This window comes from Malania oleifera, chromosome 11, assembly GCF_029873635.1.
Source record: "Malania oleifera isolate guangnan ecotype guangnan chromosome 11, ASM2987363v1, whole genome shotgun sequence".
NCBI classification, from domain to species: domain Eukaryota; kingdom Viridiplantae; phylum Streptophyta; class Magnoliopsida; order Santalales; family Ximeniaceae; genus Malania; species Malania oleifera.
The window spans coordinates 89665897-89682088 of NC_080427.1; positions in this window are offsets into that span (position 1 = coordinate 89665897).

Genomic DNA, 16192 nt, shown 5'->3' on the forward strand with positions numbered 1-16192 from the left:
ATTAGTAAAGCATAGTATTTAATTATGAGTTACGGAGTATGATTTTTGAACATATTACATTATGGAAACTATATAGTATTACAAATTATATTTAAAGGGTTTTTATTTAGCCGTGTGGCCTGAGTAATACTGGAGTATTATAGAATTTTATACAGAATTATGATTATACAACTTTTACAAAATTACACTATAAAGATTGTACATTTTTATTTACAGAACTACGACTATATAGTATTTTACATAATCATGAGTATACAGTATTTTCTAGTACCATGATTATATAGTATTTTATAGAACCATGATTATACAATATTTTACAGTACCATGATTATACTGTATTTTAAAGTACCATGTCATACAATATTTTAGAGAACCATAATATATAGAGCATAGAACCATGGCATACAAAAATACATATTATACATATTTATAGTTAATACAATATCATGGTTAATACAGAGAATTACAATATCATGGTAAATACAGTTTATACTAAATCATGGTGATATAGATAGGTGTTATATAGAAACCATATTATATAGTATCAGACCCTGATGGAATAAATCAGTTTACAGAGCATGGTACCATAGCTATACAGTATAGACAGTGCAACCATACATCTCAGATAGAGTATAGTATTGCCGATTGTGCCACAGGAAGTGTAGAGGGCTCCTTGGCATCCAGACTAGGTGGAGTAGGCCCTTTGTGCTATAGGCATATACAGATATATGCATACAGTTAGACTAGCATAGGTAGGCCAACTAGTGTTTAGTTTCTCCTACGGACCACACAACCCTATTGTGAGGGGTTAATCATAACATACAACCATCGAGGGAAGCTTTTACAATTATTTACATATATACATATTTAAAGAATAACGACAAGTATATTATAGCTATTAGAAGTATGATGAAATAGAAATTAAAGTAACAGTTGTATTTTAAGCCACATAGGTGTGAATTGTGCTGTATATTATTTTACATGCTATCTATATATGTCAATAAATTAATTATGTAGACTCAGTTATCACACACTGGCAATAGTATATTTCTTCTTACTGAGAGTTGTCTCATCCCAGTAATTTAACACTTTTAAGGAGATCCAACTAGACGAGCGGTTCAGGCTCGGAGGTAGAGGGGATATTTGTATTGCCCTATCAGAAGGGCAGGTGTTTTTGGTGAAATATCTTTATTAGTAGTTTTTAGGAGTGCTAGTGGAGGATTTTTGGGAAGATATGTATATATAAATATTTTGAGGAAAATACTGGATTCTGGTATTGTAAATATGGCTGTATGTTTTTATGTTTTCCGCTGTTTAGGTATTTTATCTTGTGGATAGGATATTCCTCAATGCCCACTTAGGGTTTGAGATGTTATAGCATATATTAAAGGGGTATCAAAGTAATTTTAATATATAGAAGAAATAAAAAAAATATGGCATGAATTTTCGGGTCGTTACAGTTTGGTATCAGAGTCTAGGTTGGTAGGTTTTGTAGACTCTAGAGTACAGCAGAAAGCAATACCAGAATATAGGAACAGGTTTTGGGAAGGATAGAAGTTGGGATAGAGTAGAATTTTAGTGAGTCAATGTTGGAGTACTAAGATGAGAATTTAGGGTTCTGTTCTACAATTTGGAGGCATGAAATTTGGGGTGGTTTCAGTGTTTTTCCTGGGGTGACGATTTCAGGAAAATCATAACAAACTATCATCAATTTCTATTTCCATATGGTAGGACTAGTTCTTAAATTAGTAATAGGTGGTATAAGTGTATCTTAGTTATTTTAATGTAAGAAAAGCATTATGGGGTTTAGATTCTCAGAATAATTTGGTATTATTGTAGGATGGCCCCTGGAAGTAGAAGTGCTTGTGCTAGCGGCAATGATGGAGCAGGGTCTTTTGGAATGGGAGGCAGGGGTTCATATGCTGTTTTGCACAGTGTAGCTCAGTAGGTTAAGCCTGAGATTGCGCAGGGCTCCAGGGAGTAGGGAGGCCCGCCTGCAGTTTAGGGATATATGATAGAAAAATTCACAAAGATGAATCCTATAGTATTTTCAGGAGAAGCTAATCTCACAGTTGTTGAAATTTGGATGCAAGAGATGGAGAAAATACTGACGGTGCTCCACTGTACAAATGAATAGAGGGTTCTCTGTGCTACTTATAAATTGATAGGTGTTGACTCTATGAGTCCAATCCAGTTTTGATAATGACAAATCACTTGGTATTTGATCTTTGCATTGAGATTGTGAATAGGAACAATATTTAGCATGCACGGAAAGATAACAAGTCATGGAAGCCATGAAGATTAAAGCATACACATCTTGGGAAAATCTACATATCTTGGCACAATCCATGGAACTCAAAGAGTACAAGAATAAAGATGTAAGCAACAAGTTCAAGAATGTCATGGGAATGGGTACTTAGAACTAATGTATTCACATGTTTCATAAGATTTAATTTAAGGCTCAACATATAGCCTAGAATGACCTTAGGGCTCATGCATTTCAAGAACATCATTAGGGGATATCTATGGACTTAGAAGTATTTTCAAAATCCTGGAAAATATTTTTGTTAAAGAGCCAAGAAAGAGAGCAAAGTGAAATTTTAAAACTAGAAAGAAAACATTCAGGAAATGGTAACTTCAATAGACCGAACTCAACGTTTAGTTGCCTAAAGTTACAAGTTTAGAAGACTGAAGTTAAGCTCAGTTGTCTAAAGAATTTCTTCAGAAGACCGAAGATTAAGTTTAGTCGCCTGAAGAATTTATGGTGAAACACAGCACCTGAGAAAAGCATCTCAGAAGACTGAACTCAGACTTCAGTTATCTGAACCCGAAACTTCAAAAGACTGAACCCCAGCTTCAGTCTTCTGACTCTATGTCAGGTTACTTTTTTGAAGCTTTAAGGAACTTCAATCATCTAGGCCTTTAACCTCAGTCATTTGAACCTATGGGAAAGTTTAAAAATTTAATTTGTTAATAAAAGAACACGTGAGATAATTTTTGATCCAACAGTTGAGATCTATTCTAAAAACATCTAAACCCTAGTGCCTTAGACTTTTTGAAGGAGAAGAGAAGAGAACAAACCTTTTGCATACAATTGAAAAGATTGCACATTTAGCACAACTTTGTACACATTGCCGAAACCTTTTCATGGGATTTCAAAGTTGTTACATTGAATTTGAGCTAATGCTATCTCGTTTTTCAAAAAGCAATCTAGCTATCATTGTGGAATCATTTTGGTATTAAGGTTTGGTAAATCGATTTACACGTTGATATTTCTTCTCATAGAGTTCTTCATATAAACTGATTTGCTTGATTGATATATATTTTTCAAAGAATTTCTCATTTCAAAATCTATTGTTGAAATAAGCTGATTGATTGATAGTGAGTATACTATCATATAGATTATTTAGATAATATCACTACTTGATAAAGGGTTTCATCATTGGTTAAATAGTTTTGATTCAAGTGTGTATTCAGTTAAAGGATCAATATTTTAGATATATTAAAATACTTGATTAAATATCCTTGGTGTTCATAAATATTTCTTTTATTAAGGGATATTTTCTTCAAAAAACTTTATATTCATTTTTTGATCTTTGGAAATCATATTTTATATATATATATATATATATATATATATATATATATATATATAGATTTGGATATTGCAAAGATCGTGTTGTGATTGGATATTTGAAAGAAATTTTTTTAATTTTGATTGATATAATATTCAAGATAAAGCTTTTGATAAGTTCACAATAGATATTCATGCATTTTCGCAAAATGAACTAGAACCCAAATTTTCTCCAAAGCTTTTAATTATATCATTACTTGGGAGTTTTGGTAAAAAAGGAAATTGCGCGTTAAAGCATATTCATTCATTAACGATGGTATCATTACATACATATTGAGCTTCAAGTTTGATCATATGATTATGGGTTAGGAATTTTAATTGTACTCACTAACTTTGTTAGAAGCAACATTGAGTGTTTTGCAGATTTGATATTATATTGTAATCAAGGTTCAGGTTGTGAACCAGGTGTGAGGAGAGAGCTGTATCTCTTGTAAGCAACGGATTAAGAGGAAGCTGTGCATCTTGTAAGCAGTGGATGTAAGGGAAGCTCTGTCCCAATTTAAGGAGTAAGGATTTTAGTGGAATCCTTGAGTTGGTTGCTCAAGGTGAGGACGTAGGCCGAGTTGGCTGAACCTCGTAAAACTGTGTTTGCATTCTCTCTTTCCTTACTCGTTTTACTTTCCGCCCTACATTTCATTACTTGTATTTCATGTGTGTTTTTTCAATAACTTCACACGATATTGATAAGTAATTGGTTAAATATAGAATAGGGACTAAGAGGTAAATAAGTTTTAAATAATTTTTAAAATACCCAATTCACTCTCCTTTTGGGATTACACCTAAATTAACATTTGGTATAAAAGCGGATTTACATAGACTTAATAGTTTATTTTTAAAAAGTTCACATGGCACACATCAGTGTAACTCTATTCTGTGAGGGACACTCGTCCACTAGACCACCAATTTTCTGTGGTGTAAATTACACCTATTGGAAACGTAGGATGAGCATATACGTGTTAAATGTAGATTGGAAGGTATGGAAAATAGTCACTAATGGAAATCATGTTCCCATGAAAGTACATAATAAGGTAAATGCACCTAAAACTAAAGATGAGTATACTGAAGAGGACTAAAAATTAGTGCCAATAAATGCTACTGCGATGAACTTGATTTTCTGTGCAGTAGATGTAAATGAATTTAATAGGGTAATAGCATGTAACTCTGCTAAAGAAATTTGGGAAAAATTAGAAGTTACATATGAAGGCACTAAGGAAGTAAAAGATAGTAGGATAGACATGCTCACCAGTGAATGTGAAGCATTTAAAATGACTGCTGATGAATCTATTCAATACATGTACACTAGATTCACACACTTCACAAATTCTTTAAATGCACATGGAAAAACTTACCCTACTTATGAGTTGATCAGGAAAATACTCAAGGGAGTACCTCCAGTTTGGGAAGAGAAAGGTACAACAATAGAAGAAGGGAGAAATCTCAAGGAGATGTTTGTTGATGAACTCATTGGATCACTCATCATCTATGAGCTGGCAATAAATGAGAGGAAGAATAAGCAAAGCAAAGCAAAGAAAGCCACAACACTTAAGGCATCCTCAAACAACTCTAGTGAAGGAAATGATTCTGATACAGACAATGACATGACCTTGCTAACAAAGAAGTTCGGGAAGTTCTTGAAGAAGAATAAGAAGTTCAACAAAAAATTTTGGAACTCAAAATCAGAGAGAGGAAAGTCAAGCATGAAGAAAAAGAAGGAAGATCCACTAACATGCTACAATTGCAGAGAGGTTGGACACATCAAGCCTGAGTATCCCAAACTAATGAAAGCCTCCAAGAAAAAGAAGAAGACACTAAAAGTCAGTTGGGATATGCACAACACAAGCTATTCAGAATCTGAATCCAGTGATGACAAGATTGCCAATCTGTGTCTAATGGCACATGATGACCTTGAGGTACAATCATCATTCTCATCATCTTCTTATTATTCTAGTGATTCTAAAAATGAGAATGACTTGCTTTCATATGATGAATTGAAACAAGAATATTTGTACACAATTAAAATGCTTGAGAAGAAAACTTAGAAAATTTCTGATTTGAAAAATAAAGTTAAAGAACTTTCAAGTTTAGTTGAACGCCAAAATGAATCACATGCATCTCTCATGAAAGACAAGGATTTGAAAATTGAGGAGTTAGAAAAGAATTTGAAAGATAAATATGAGATTATTTGTAAATTTACTGAAGGAAAAAATAATTTTGGAAAACTCCTAGGAGCTCAAAGAAATTCCCTAGAAAAGGAAAGGCTTGGTTTTAATGGGAAAGAAAATCTAAAACAGAGACATCTTTACATGGGATATTTTGTAAGAGAGTCAAAATCATATGTTCTAACTAGAACCTATCATAGAAATATTACATGTTTTAAATGTAAGAGTTTGGGTCACATCAAATTTGATTGTCCTTTCAAAAATAAAGATGTCAAAATTAAGAAAGTATGGAAGGTCAAAGGAGAATCTAGCACTAACCCCCATGGACCCAAGAAAATCTAGGTACCAAAACTAGTTGTTTGACTGTGTCTTGTAGATATGCTTAAGATCATCATCCTCAAATGATAGATGGTATATGGATAGCGATATTCACGTCACATGATCGGGGATAAAGCGAAGTTCACATCCATCACACCCAAGGATGAAGGATTTGTCACTTTTGGAGCTAAGGGAAGGATCACAGGTGTAGGTAAAGTTGGTAATGATGCATCACTAATTATCGATGATGTTATATTGGTTGATGGTTTAAAGCACAAATTATTGAGTATAAGCTAACTATGTGATAAATGTTACAAAGTGTCTTTTGAACATGACAAATGCATTGTTGATCACAAAACTAATAATAAGATATTGTTCACTGCTGAGCGTCATAAAAACGTATATACCACCAGTTTTGATAACTTAACCTCACAGAGTATGACATGCTTCTCTTCTATGAATGAAATCAGTTGGATTTGGCAGAGGAGACTAGGACACACTAACATGGACTTAATGTCTAAACTAGTTAAAGGAGACTTAGTTAAGGGACTGCCTAAGACAAAATTCGTCAAAGATAAAATTTGCGAGGCATGTAAACTAGGAAAATAAGCAAGAACAAGCTTTAAGAAGAAGAAAGAAATATCATCTACTAGGCCACTTCAAATGCTACACTTAGATCTATTTGGTCCTAACCCAATTTAGAGTTTAAGAGGAAAATCATAAGCATTCGTCATAGTTGATGATTTTTCAAGATATACATGGGTACTATTCATAGGTCACAAAGATGAAGCGTGTGAACAATTCATAAACCTATGCAAGAAAATTCAAAATGAAAAGGGATATACTATCACTAAAATTCGAAGTGATAGGGGTAGAGAATTTAAAAATCAAGACATGGAAGACTACTGCAATTCATTAGGAATAGCTCATAACTTTTTGGCTCCTAGATACCACAACAAAATGGTGTAGTTGAAAGGAAAAATAGGTTTATACAAGAAATGGCTAGAACTATGTTTAACGAACATAAATTACCTAAGTATTTCTGGGCTGAGGCCGTAATTACCGCTTGCTATGTTCTAAATAGAGTTTTGATTAGACCATCTCTAAATAAGACTTCGTACGAATTATGGAATGGCCATAGACCAAACATATCATATTTTCACGTCTTTAGTAGTAAATGTTTTGTGCTTAGTGACAATGAACATTTAGGAAAATTTCATGTAAAATCAGATGAAGGTATCTTCCTAGGGTATGCTTTAGATAGTAAAGCCTATAGAGTATATAACAAACAAACATTAACTATTATAGAATCAATTCATGTAGTGTTCGATGAGTCAAATCCCTTCTCCAAAAGAACTAATGAAGATGAAATTGAGATAAACAATGAATTTGAGAAACTATCCATTGAGAATGATTGAGAAAAGAAAAATGAAATCAAGGAACCATCCACTGAAACTAATCAAATTGAAAATGAGGTTAATGAACCACCTAGAGAATGGAAGTATATAAAGAATCATCCCATTGATCAAATAATAGGTGAACCATTACGTGGAGTAGCCACACGATCCTCACTTAGGAATATGACTAGTCATTTGGCCTTTCTATCTCAAGAAGAACCTAGGAATGTGAGTGAAGCAATTGAGGATGAATCATCGGTGTTGTCCATGCAAGAAGAGTTAAACTAGTTTGAGAGAAACAAAATATGGACATTAGTTCCTAGACCTGAGGGTAAGACAATTATTGGAACAAATGGATATATAAAAACAAGAAAATGAAAATGAGATAGTTGTTAGAAATAAGGCTAGACTAGTAGCTCAGGGATATAACTAGGAAGAAGGAATAGATTTTGAAGAAACCTTTGCACTTGTAGCTAGAATGGAAGACATTCGGATGCTTTTAGCTTAAGCATATTTAAAGGATTTCAAACTATATCAAATGGATGTCAAAAGTGCATTTTTAAATGGCTACATAAGTGAAGAAGTATATGTAGAACAACCCGCAGGTTTTGGAAACCATAAGAATCCAGATCATGTGTATAGACTAAGAAAAAACCCTGTACGGTTTAAAGCAAGCTCTTAGAGCTTGAAATGAAAAATTAAGCAGTTTTCTACTAGAAAATGGATTTATCAAAGGAAAGATAGATACAACTTTGTTCATAAAGTCTAAGAAAGATGACATTCTCTTAGTTCAAGTTTATGTAGATGATATCATATTTGGAGCTACAAATAAAGAATTATGTAATGAATTTGCTAGTACTATGCAAAATGAATTTAAAATGAGCATAATGGGTGAACTAAATTTCTTCCTAGGACTTTAGATCAAACATGCGAAACATGGAATATTTATAAATCAATCGAAGTATGTTAGAGATTTACTCAAAAAGTTTAATATGGAAGATGGAAAAATACTAGGAACACCTATGAACACTTCACTGAAATTAGACAATGATGAACAAGGTATACCAGTAGATGTCAAGCTTTATCGTGGAATGATTGGAAGCTTACCATATCTGACTACTAGTAGACTTGACATAATGTTTAGCGTATGTTTGTGTGCAAGATTTCAGGCTGCACCAAAAGAGTCATATTTGTTAGCTTTCAAACGAATACTTAGATACTTGATATGAACTTTTGAACTTGGGTTATGGTATCCTAAGTATACATCATTTGAGATTATCAGCTATTCAGATGTTGATTTTGCTGGTAGCAAAGTGAATAGGAAGAGCACGAGTGGTACATGTCATTTCTTAGGACATTCGTTAGTTTCTTGGTTTTCCAAGAAGCAGAATTCAGTAGCTCTTTCCATAGCTGAAGCTGAATATGTAGCGGTAAGAAGTTGTTGTGCTCAAACTCTATACATGAAGCAACAACTGACAGATTTTGGATTAAGCTGTGAAATAATTCCTATAAGATGCGACAACACAAGTGCAATAAGCATCTCAAAGAATCCTATATTACATTCATGAACTAAGCATTTAGAAATACGATACCACTTTCTTCGTGATCATGTGCAAAAAGGAGATGTGACACTTGAGTTTGTGTGCACAGATGAACAATGGGCATACATATTCATGAAACCACTTGCAAATGATAGGTTTATCCAAATTAGGCGAGAATTAGGTCTGATGCATAGTCAAGAAGTTGCCTAGAATTATATTAGATGACATAATTCAAGGGGAGCAATGTCACTTGATATTACATTTGTTAACATTTGGTATCACATGTTAATCATCACGTACTCTTTGAAAATTTTCACATTGTGTATGTTCACATTAAAATTTAAATTCAGCAACACAGATGTCTACACTAGCAAGGGGGAGAAGTAAATTAAAGTAATACAGGGAGACATGTTTTACAGTACCATCCTTTCACAGATGATGGTCGAATAAGTTCAAAACTCTAAGAGTTAAAGGGAGAGAAAAATATAAGACTATGTGCACTCATGTATTAGTAGTATACACTTTTTTGTTGATGTCAAAAGGGGGAGAAAAATCAGGCTTTAGGAAAAAATGGGCAAAAATGGTTGACAACACTAATTGTATAAAGGTGGAGAAGAATCAGGTTGTAAGATAAATTAGGTTATAAGAATCAGGCTATGAGGAAACTAATTGTGTAAAAGGAGAGAAAAATTAGGTTAGGAGAAGAATCAGGCTAAACAACTTGTGTATGAACATGAGCATATTTCATTTGGAATCATGCTAAACAACATATGTATGAACATGAGCATATTTCATTTGACATGAGCATATTTCACTTACTGAATATTTGATGCATTATTTGAGGGGGAGCTTTGTTAGGTGTAACCCATTTTATTCTATATTTTTTCTTGTGTATTTGTCATCATCAAAAAGGGGGAGATCGTTAACTCTATGAGCCCAATCCGGTTTTGATAATAAAAAATCACGTGGTATTTGATCTGTCCATTGAGATTGTGAACAAAAACAATATTTAGCATGCACAAAAAGATAAAAATTCATGAAAGCCATGAATATTAAAACATACACATTTTGGAAAAATCTACATATCTTGGCACAATCCATGGAACTCAAATAGTACAAGAATGAAGATGCAAGCAACAAGTTCAAGAACATCATGGGAATGGGTACTTAGAAATAATGTATTCACATGTTTCATATGATTTAATTTAAAGCTCAACATATATCGTAGAATGACCTTAGGACTCATGCATTTTATGAACATCATTAGGGGATATCTATGGACTTAGAAATATTTTAAAAACCCCAAAAAATATTTTTATAAAAGAGCCAAGAAAGAAAGCAAAGCAAAATTTTAAACTAGAAAGAAAAAATTCAGGAAATGGTAACTTCAGTAGACCCAACTCAACCTTCAGTCTCCTAAAGTTGCAATTTTAGAAGACCAAAATTAATCTCAGTCATCTGAAAAATTTCTTTAGAAGACCAAAGATTAAGTTCATTTACCTGAAGAATTTATTGTGAAACACAGAACCTGGTAGAAGCACCTTAAAAGACTGAACTCAGACTTCAGTCTTCTGAACCCAAGACTTTAGAAGACTAAATCCCAGCTTCAGTTGTCTGACCCTGTGTCCAGGTTACTTTTTTGAAGCTCTAAGGAACTTCAGTCATCTGGGCCTTTAACCTTACTCGTCTGAACCTATGGGAAAGTTTTAAATTTTAATTTTTAATGAAAGAACACGCGAGATAATTTTTGATCCAATGGTTGAGATCTATTCTAAGGGCAAGATACCTATATATTGAACATCAAAACCCTAGTGCCTCAGACTTTTTGACGGAGAAGAGAAGAGAACAAACCTTTTACATGCAATTGAAGAGATTGCATGTTTAGCACAACTTTGAACACACTGTTGAGACCTTTTCCTGGGATTTCAAAGTTCTTACATCGAATCTGAGTTAAGGCTATTTCATTTTTCAAAAAGTAATCTAGCTATCATTGTGGAATCATTTTGGTATTGAGGGTTGGTAAATCGATCTACACGTTGATATTTCTTCTCATATAGTTCTTCATATAAATTGATTTGCTTGATTTATATATATTTTTCAAAGAACTTCTCATTTCAAAATCTATTGTTGAAATAAGCTGAGTGATTGATAGTGAGTATACTTTCATATAGATTATTTAGATAATATCACTACTAAGGGTTTCGTCATTGGTTAAATAGTTTTGATTCAAGTGTGTATTCAGTTAAAGGATTAATATTTTAGATATATTAAAACACTTGATTAAATATCCTCGGTGTTCATAAATATTTATTTTATTGAGGGATATTTTCTTTGGAAAACTTTATATTCAGTTTTTGATTTTTGGAAATCATATTATAAATATAGATTTGGATATTACAAAGATCGTGTTGTGATTGAATATTTGAAAGAAAGTTTTTTGATTTTGATTGATATAATATTCAAGATAAAGCTTTTGATAAGTTCACATTATATATTCATGCATTTTCAGAAAGTGAACTAGAACCCAAATTTTCTCCAAAGCTTTTAATTATATCATTACTTGGGAGTTTTGGAAAAAAGGGAAATTGTGTGTTGAAGCATATTCATTCATTAATGATTGTATCGTTATATACATATTGAGCTTCAAGTTTGATCATATGATTATGTGTTAGGAATATCAATTGTACTCACTAGCTTCGTTAGAAACAACGTTGAGTTTTTTCCAGATTTGATATTATATTGTAATCAAGGTTCGATTTTTGAACTGAGTTTGAAGAGAGAGTTGTATCTCTTATAAGTAGTGGATTAGGAAGAAGTTGTGCCTTTTGTAAGTAGCGGATGTAACGAAAGCTCCGTCCCAATTTAAAGAGTAGGGATTTTAGTGGAATCCTTGATTCGGTTGCTCAAGGTGAGGACGTAGGCCGAGTTGGCTGAACCTCATAAAGCTGTGTTTGCTTTCTCTCTTCCCTTACTCTTTTTACTTTCCGCACTACATTTCATTACTTGTATTTCATGTGTGTTTGTTTAATAACTTCACACAATCTTGATAAGTAATTGGTTAAATATAGAATAGGGACTAAGTGGTAAATAAGTTTCAAAGAGTTTTTAAAATACCCAATTCACCCCCTTTCTTGGGATGACACCTAAATCAACAATAGGTGAGGCCGAGAGATGGTGGACGACTACGAGGTTATTGGAGGAGGAGAGACCCATATCAGTGGGTATGAATTGGAGCTGGTTTAGGGAGATATTCTTTGATAGATATTTTCCCGCTACTCTTAGAAAGGCTAAGGTAGTGGAATTTCTGAATTTGACCTTGGGAAACCTCACGGTTCAACAGTATGCGGTGAAGTTTATCGAGTTATCACGCTTCACCCCCTATGTCATTCGAAATGAAGTTAAAAAGGTAAGGATGTTTGAGAGGGGCTTCAGGCAAGAAATTTATAACAAAGTGGCAGTTCTAAAGCTACAAGTCTTCTTTGAACTAGTTGACAGGGTCACAAAAGCAGAGGAAAGCGAACAAAAAGATCTAGGAGCATCGAGCCGGAAGAAGAGGTCCACGCCTTTGGGTTTCTAGGTAGGATCTAGCGAAGGCCCTTCGAGGGGAGATAGATATGGCAGAGCTTATAGACAGAAGAAAGGAGATCACTGGTACTAGGGCGAGTAGACATACCCTATTTGCTCTACTTGCAGTAGGAGACATACTGGAGCATACCGATTGGGAAACAATATTTTCTACAAATGTGGTAGACCCAAACACAGCATGGGAGGGTCATTGGCCACCGAACAATGCACCAGTCCCTAGATAGTTTTAAAGACATTATCAGGTACCTAAGGGTGGTGGCCAGCAAAGGAATACAGCTTCGGCGAGAATTTATGCATTGATGTCGGGAGACACTAAGACTGCCGGAGACATCATGACTGATATTCTTATTGCTTTACCATATAAAGTTGTTGTTTTGTTTGACAAAGGTGCCACCCATTCTTTTGTGTCATTAGGATATGTTAAATTATCTCGAGTTGAGACACAGTTATTGGATGTTGAATTGTTAGTAGCCACACCTACTGGATTAGTAATAAGGTGTAGGAGGGAACTTAAAAACTATCCAGTAGGTATTCAAGAAAAAGTGTTACCAGCTGATCTCTTGGTCTTAGATTTGCAGGGGTTTGATGTGATATTGGGTATGGACTGGCTGGCAGCTAATTATGCTACCATTGATTGTTGTAAAAAAGAAGTGATCTTCAGACCCCCGCTTGAGCGAGAATTCAAATTCATGGGATCACGTGTGCATGCCTCACCACAATTAGTGTCGGCTATTTAGGTGAGGAGGCTGCTATAGAGTGGTTGCCAGGGGTATGTTGCGTATATAAAAGAGATGTCAAAAGAATAATTGAAACAAACTAATATTCCAGTAGTTAGAGAATTTTTAGATGTTTTTCTAGAGGAATTACTTGGTTTACCACCAGATCAAGAAATAGAATTTTCTGTGGATTTATTACCAGGGTCAGTATCAATATCTAAAGCACCATGCAGAATGGCTCTACTTGAACTGAAAAAATTGAAAGACCAGTTATAGGAATTGTTGGATAAAGGGTTTATTAGGCCTAGCATATCGACTTGGGGAGCAATAGTTCTATTTGTAAAGAAGAAAGATAGGACTATGAGGATGTGTATTGATTATAGAGAAATAAATAAATTGTCAGTTAAGAATAAATATCCTTTTTCTAGAATTGATAATTTATTTGATCAACCCTAGGGGACCTAGGTCTACTCCAAGATTGACCTTCAGTTGGGATATCACTAGGTGAAAGTTAAAGTAGAGGACGTCTCGAAGATAGCCTTATGAACTAGATATGGGCACTACGAGTTCTTGGTAATGCTATTTGAATTGACTAATGCATCGGCAATGTTTAAGGACTTAATGAATCGAGTGTTCCATCAGTACTTAGACCAGTTTATTGTGGTATTTATTGATGATATACTGGTCTAGTCAATGAGTTTTGAAGAGCACGAAGAACATCTGAGGCTGGTATTGCAGGTATTGAGGGAAAAGAAATTGTTCGCTAAATTCAAGAAGTGCGAATTTTGGCTAAGGCAAGTCACTTTTCTGGGGCATCTAATCTATGGGGATGGCATATCAACAGATCCAAGTGAAATAGAAGCAGTGGTAAGTTGGGTGAGACCAGGGAACATACAGGAGATCAGGAGCTTCCTAGGTCTAGAAGGATACTATAGACGTTTTGTTAATGGTTTCTCCAAATTATTGGGTCCACTGACATGAATTATGAGGAAAAATATGAAATTCAAATGGACCAACGTGTGTAAGCAGAGCTTCCAGGAGTTGAAGACACAATTGGTTACAGCACCAGTGTTATCTATTCCATCAAGAGAAGATGGATTTGTGATATACAATGACGCGTCCCATAAAGGACTCAGATGTGTGTTAATGCAACATGGAAGAGTTATTGCTTACGCTTCTCAGCAGCTTAAAGAGTATGAAAAGAATTACCCAGTACATGATATAGAGTTAGCTATAGTGGTGTATGCTCTAAAAATCTGGAGGCATTATCTTTGTGGTGGGTGATGTGAAATTTTCATTGACCATAAAAGTTTGAAATATTTCTTCACCCAGGGTGAATTGAATATGAGGCGAAGAAGATGGTTGGAGCTCATTAAAGATTATGAGTACACTATTAGCTACCACCTAGGGAAAGCAAATGTGGTGGCTGATGCTCTGAGTTGGAAATACGTGGGTGCAGCATTGTTAGCAATGGAGATTCGGCATCCGATTTAGATGGACTTGGAGAGGCTCGGTGTGGATTTAGTAGAGGGTGATCACCAGGAATTTATTTCCAACCTAGTGTTACAACCTACTTTCCAAGAAATGATTAAAGCTGCTCAAATGAATGACGCCAAATTGATAGAGTTGGTGGATGAAGTGATGGATGGATAGGGAAAGGAGTTTACTATTTCAAATGATGAAGCTTTAAGGTTTCGTACCGAACTGTGTGTACCTGAAGATGCTAAGAATAAGAAGGTTATTTTAAAGGAGGCTCATACATCCCTTTACATAGTTCATCCTGGCAGCACTAAGATGTATTGAGACCTTTAGGAGTCGTTCTGGTGGAGTCGTATGAGGAGAGAAATAGCAGAGTTTGTGGAGTAGTGTTTGATGTGCCAGTAGGTGAAGATTGAGCACCATAGATCGACGAGACAGTTGCAGCCACTCCACATCCTTGAGTGGAAGTGGGATCATATATCCATGGATTTCGTAACAAGTCTATCGCCAGCGTTGCATGGACAGAATGCTATATGGGTGATTGTTGATTGGTTGACAAAGAACGCTCATTTTCTATCTATTAAAGTTAACTATTTTATGAATAGACTGACAGAATTATATATGCAAGAGATAGTTTGGTCTTATGGTGTGTCGATATCCATAGTTTCAGATCAAGACCCATGGTTTACATCACGGTTTTAGAGGAAGTTACAGGAAGCGTTGGGGTCTTAATTATCATTCAGCACAACTTTTCATCCTTAAATTGATGGGCATACAAAGATGACGATTCAGATACTTGAGGATATGCTATGAGCATGTGTGCTAGATTTCGGGGTAGTTGGACCCAATATATACAGCTGGCTGAGTTTGCGTATAATAACAGCTACGAGCCAGCAATAGAATGACACCTTATGAGGCATTATATGGTCGGAGGTGCCGTTCTCCACTATACTAGGATGAAATGGGTGAAAGATGAGTTTTGAAACTAGAATTGGTGCAACAGGCGTACAATAAATTCTGACTTATAAAAGATAGAATCAATGTAGCTTAGAGTCAGCATAAAAGTTACGCAAATACTCATCACCGAGAGTTGGAGTTTGATGTGGGAGATCAGGTATTTTTGAGAATAGCACCTCTGAGAAGAGCTATGAGGTTCGGAAAGAAAGGTAAGTTGAGCCCTAGGTTTATTGGTCCATTTGAGATACTTGAGAGAGTGGGTCTAGTTGCCTACAGGCTAGCTTTACCACCAGGAACTCACGTAACATTGACAAATAATTAATAGTTCAGAAATTTGATGAATGAAAGATAAATGTGAGCCTGGGGAAAAGGTAAATACAGTTATAATTATGAGTTGGGATAATTG